Genomic DNA, 6000 nt, shown 5'->3' with positions numbered 1-6000 from the left:
TGAAATGTTCAAAATGATACTTTAAGGAAAATACTATGACTACACTATCCAGGATGGGTTAGGAGTTAGGTAATAGCTTGAGAATGGAAAATACTATGACTACACTATCCAGGATGGGTTAGGAGTTAGGTAATAGCTTGAGAATGGAGGAAGGAAACTATTTTAACATTAAGTAGTATTTTGTGCAATTAGTGATTTCATTGAGGTAGTTCTGACCACTGAATACTACTGAAATACTTATTTTTAAAATATTGAATCAACACATTTCAAATTAACTGTTTTGTTAATCCTCACCCAAGGTTATTTTTCCATTGATTTTTAGATGGAATGGAAGGGAGAGAGGGAGAGAGAGAAACATCGATGTGAGAGAGACACATCAAGTGGTTGCCTCCTGCACGGCCTCCAATAGGATCCAACCTGCAACCCATGTACGTGCCCTTGACTGGGAATTGAACTCGGGACCCTTTGGTCCACAGGTCAACGCTGTAACTGCTGGGCCAAACCGTCCAGGGCTGAAATACATTTTAAAATAAAATATTAGCAACACTATTTCTTCTGGGTATGGTTTGGATGACGATGATGATGATAATATCACCATTCAAGGTATCCTCTTGTCAACTTCAAAAATGAAGAGCCCTGGCCGGTTTGGCTCAGCGGTTAGAGCGTCGGCCTGTGGTCCAGAGAGACCAAGGTTCGGTTCCCGCTAAGGGCACATACCTGGGTTGCAGTTTGTCCCCAGCCTTGGTTGGGTTGTGCCGGTGGCAACCACTCAATGTGTCCCTTTCACGTGGATGTCTGTCTGTCTGTCTGCCTCTCTCTCTCTCTCTCTCACCCTCCCTCCCACTCTATCTGAACAAAAAATGGAAAAATGTCCTCGGGTGAGGATAAAAAAAAAATGAAAAGAATTAATTTAGTCTAAATTAAACTAACATTGAATTTAAAACTTTGTTTCCTACCACATACAAGGCTCTAAGGTAGACACTGGGAAAACAATAATGAAATAGGTGATGTGGAACCCCTAGTCTTAGCAGACAACCTGAAATATAAAACATCCAGGCTTGTTCCAATGTCCTAAGCTCTGTGACAGAAGCATACATATGGAGGAAGACACAATGAACTCTAGGAGTGAGGATATGGATCCTTTGACACAGAGAAGGGAAAAGCATGGACCAAAAAAAAAAAAAAAAAACAAACCATGAGCTTGTATGTGTGAAATTGCATAGAGCATCCTTTCAAGAAGGTGAGTACCTTAGTCTGGCTAGTACAATAGCTGGGGGGCGGGGGTAGGGGTGGGGATGGGGGGTGCAGCATGGGAGGAGCCAGGAGGTAGTGATTAGAGGTGAGAATGGAAGAGAGTAGCATCCTCTGAAACTGCCTCTCTCTCTCACTGGACTTTCTACCAGTCTCCTAGAGAGGCAATGTGTGTGGTCAGTAGCATGGGCTCTGGAGCTTCAATACTGGGAATCAAGTCCCTGCCCTGCCACTTGCTAGCTGAGTAACCTAAGGCAGATTATTGAATCTCTTCATCTGTAAAATATGGATAACAATACGGTCCTCTTAAGGTCTTTGTGATGACTGCATGCAAGTAAAGCACAGAGAAGAGGACCTAGAAGTTGAAAATCAGCTTTTATTATTAACACAATCAGCAATAACGTGATTATTTTAGTTCTTATGTTAGGAAAATGCAATTTTAAATGTGAATTTTTCTTATCCATAGGTGTACTACATGACTTCATAGGTTCTATCAGTGGAGAAACTTGCTGAAATAGCCTTCTCTAAAATATCTCACAAGAATACTCATCCATTGTAGTGCCCGAGAATCTACCACTAGAAGGTTCGTTGTAAAATGTTTATATTTTAGTAAAAGGGAACATAGTTTTTTAGCTATAAGCATCTGAGCATGAACCAATTTACCACTGTAGGCAGGAAGGACAGGGCTGAGCCAAGGAAATGCAATGTTGGACAGGTGAGAAGGAAAGTTCTATCTTGCTTAGGGATCATTTTGATATTAAGAGAGGAAAAGGGAAATTAGTTGAAGAGGAGAGCAGCCCAGAGGAGAAGAGAGAATTATTTACTTAATATTGCTTAGGGCCAAGCTTGTTAATGAAAAGTTGCTGAAACGGCTTAAATAAAACTGCAGTCAAGCCATAATGGTTTAACCCAGGACTTGTCTAAAAAATATTAAGGTTATAAGCCCTAATACATTTTATATAAAATGATTACTAACATAGAAGAAAAAAATATTTTTATATGTAATATATTTACATATATATTTCTTTTTGTTTGAAGTTAAAGCTGACAACAGTCAGAATTCATTATTCTCTTAGGGTGCTCATTTTTAGGCTGCAACTGTTTCTAGTGATATGGGGTGCTTGTGCTAAATCATTGCACATTTACAATACTGCTGATGGGGTTTCCCCCTAGAGAGGAAATAGTTCATTGGAGCTTTAGTGCAGAAATCGGCACAGGTAGGCGAAATGTTTTTATAATTGCCACTAGGAAAATGAGAGGGCCCAGGGGGGATTTTGCTGCCCAAGGGAGCCCCTCCCTAGTTATAGCTTAATTTGTTGTGTGTATGTGGACCAGATGGGTGGAATTAAACCTTCTAAGGTGTTGTGGTTAGATTGTTTTAAAACATCCGGAGACTCCAAGGAATGTGAGAAGTTATATTTCTTTTTCAAAGGACCATCCTTCTGTGGTTCAACTGTGGGTTCTGGAAACAGAAACTATAATGCCTGTGGCTATAGGGTGGGGTCTGTTTTCCTTTTTCCCCTATTGGGATATATATGAAGGCTATGAATTTCTTAATTAATATGTTGGTGTTTTGGTAAACACGGCTCAAAGGTAGCAAGATAGGGGAGAAAAGCTAATTAGTCATTGAAGAAAGTCCTTGCTTTCTACATATCTGTGTACCCTGAAGAACTGGCCTTCCCAGTCCTCCTGTTACAGTCATTCAGAGCATTCATACAGCCGTCTGCCTGTGGTGTTGTGGAAATAAGCTACAGAAAAATCTCAGGAGGCTGCTTAAGTGGGTTGAGGGCAAAAAAAAATTATAGTCGAGAGGAAAGTAGTATATATAAGGTGAAAGAGAACAAAATATTTATCTAAAATGAACTCTGAAATAGAAGAAATACAAACATTGTGTGACATTGTTCCCTGAAGTCAGCCCAAATGCAGTTTTTTATCCATTGTAGGTACTGAATTATCTTGAAACTAAATGTGCTCCAGTGGTAAAGGAAGTTAAAAAGATAAGCCCTTCATTCACCCAGGGGAAAGAGAAAAGCATATCTACACTTGAAACACAACGTGTTGCTCTTTTTGCTTAGCTTCAAGAAAAGTCTAATGAGATTGGAGCCAGTCAAGAAAACAGCTGAAATAATCAAAATTAGGGCTTCTATATCCCTTCCATCAGGACCTACTTAAATGGCAATTTCTGCGATCTAGACAGTAGAAGGATTATGTTATTGGTAAATTGTGTCCCCTTAGAATTCATATATTGAAGCCCTGATTCTCAGTAGCTCAGAATGAGACTACATTTGGAAATAGGGCCTTTAAAAAAGGTCCGCAATTAAGTAATATGGGGTCATTAGGATGGGCGCTCTTTCAATGTGACTTGTGTTCTTATAAGAAGAGATTAGAACACAGAGATGGACACCAGACACATGTACACACAGAGATGACCATGTGAATGACACAGGGAGAAGATAACCACCTGCAAGCCAAAGAGAGAGGCCTCAGAAGAAACCACCCTGCCAATACCTCGATCTCAGACTTCTAACCTCCAGAACTGTGAGAAAATAAATTTCTGTTGTTTAAGTCACTCAGCTCATGGTATTTTGTTATGGCAGGCCTAGCAAACGAATACAGCTGAGAACAGATATGGACAAACGATTAAAAACGATGAAGGGTCTAGAAAAGGATGTGATTATGTCAGGATACCTTCAGGCCAGGGTTTCTTAAAGCAGGGTCTGCATACTACCTGTATCAGAAACATCTATGATGTTTTATTCAAAAGCAGGTCCCCAGGCACTTCTGGACCTAGAGTATTAAAACTTTCTGGTATGAGGCCCAAGACTCTATCTTTTCAGTAGACACCCAAAGTGATGTTTTGTTTTAGTTTTTTTATCCTCACCCGAGGACATTTTTGCATTTATCTTCAGATAGAGCGGGAAGGAGAGAGGAAGAGAGAGAGAGAAACATCAATGTGAGAGAGACACATGGACTGGCTGCCACCCACACAACCCCATGGGGCCAGGGACACACTGCAACCGAGGTACGCACCCCTAGTGGGAACCGAACCCGGGACTCTCTCATCTGCGGGCCAATGTTCTAACCGCTGAGCCAAACCGGCCAGGGCCGAAGTGATGTTTTTTGCACATTAAAGTGTGATTGAGACTCACTGTGCAAGGTCCTGCCCAACCTCTGGCTCTTTTCTGGACCTAGCTGGCAGGTACTAATTACATCTCAGCAAGTGCTGGTGTACCTGGTACTCTGGCAGGTGCTCTGTGGTCCAGGAATCAGGTGTACATTCCATTGTAGGTTATATCTCTCCATGTGTCAGTCAGTGTTTACCAGCATGTGGGGAATGCTGAATGGTATGGACCAAATGGAATCCTTAGTGGAGTTTATTCTTGATTCTCAGAAGAAATATATGCCTCACCTATCTTGTTTAAGAATATAATGACATATTTTGAACAACAATCTACAGTACATATATTATTTCACTCATGAGATTTATTTAAAGATGATACTACCTTGGCACCTAAATCCTCAGAGAGAGTACAGGGACTAGCAAGAGCATATCTAACTTGTGCTATACATCAATTGAATTTATGTGGAAAGTTCTCTGACAGGGCCTGGTGCCTTTGGAAGCCCTGTATAGTTAAAATATAATATTAGTAAAACAGATAAATAACATATATAAACAAAACTAATAATAAATGGAAAGGGATCTAATAAATTATTTCAGCCATGCCCTATGCTTTCTTCATTATCAAAGAAAAAGGGAATGGAAAGTATTCTTTCATGTAGCTAGCGTAAGATGGATTTTCTTTCCCTAATCAATGAACCAAAGAGAAACAGAAGCTACAGAGAGAGTCCAAAGCAAACACAGTGATAAACATTTTCAAAGAATGATTTAAATATCAAAGTTCACTAGGAACATGTAAAAACTGCCCCTCCCCAATTACAAATGAGATTAAATAACAAGCTTGTATAAGTTCAATTTTTTAACTGAAATGTCGACAGGCCACTTGAGAACGTGCAGGTGGGTAGGTCAACTGGGCTATTTCTGTTTTCCTTCTGGTGGTCCAGGGGTACCTATGGCCACCGTGTTTTGATCACTTACTAAGTGGCAGGTGCTGCCTAAGTGCTTGTCCCTCCTAGATGTCCGTGTCTCTGTGCAGACTCCCCATTCCCACTGGATTCCTTTTCTGAGGGGGTGGGGATGGGAGGATGCACGGGGCATGGCAGTTGTCAGCGTTTCGGGTGCTCCCCAGACACAAGAATCCTGGCCCTTAAAAAGAATTGATTTTAAAGCCTAGACCTTACTGCTCCGGAGCGGTGCAGAAGGAAAGCCCCGGGAACCCCGGGTGTCGTTGGGAAGGACAGGAGGACTCGGTCGGCGATCGGGGAGCGGCGCCCCAGTTCCGGCTTGTCGGAGGAGCGCGCACTAACAATGAGAAGCGGCGGTCGGGGCGAAGGGGGCTCTCCGCCTGGACCCGAGGCTGCGCGTGCGGTGTAGGGTTGGTGCTCCTTCCTAGACCTTTCCGAGCGGCCCCTCCTCGTCCTGGCCTCGGCGAGGTCCCGGCCTGGGGCCAGGCAGCCCCGCGGGCCTTGACCCGCGGAGCAGCGGGCTCGGGGGGCGGGCGGCGGCGGGACGAGCGGGCCGGTGGCGGCGGCCGCGCCTTCATTAGAGGGCGCTATGGGGGCGGCTCCGCCGCAGTCGACTCCCGCCGCTTCCTCCCCGCCGCCCCTCCCCACCAGCCCGGCGAACGCGGC

Source organism: Molossus molossus, unplaced genomic scaffold (genome assembly GCF_014108415.1).
Source record: "Molossus molossus isolate mMolMol1 unplaced genomic scaffold, mMolMol1.p scaffold_m16_p_20, whole genome shotgun sequence".
Classification (NCBI taxonomy): Eukaryota; Metazoa; Chordata; class Mammalia; order Chiroptera; family Molossidae; genus Molossus; species Molossus molossus.
This window is presented reverse-complemented; position numbering follows the sequence as displayed.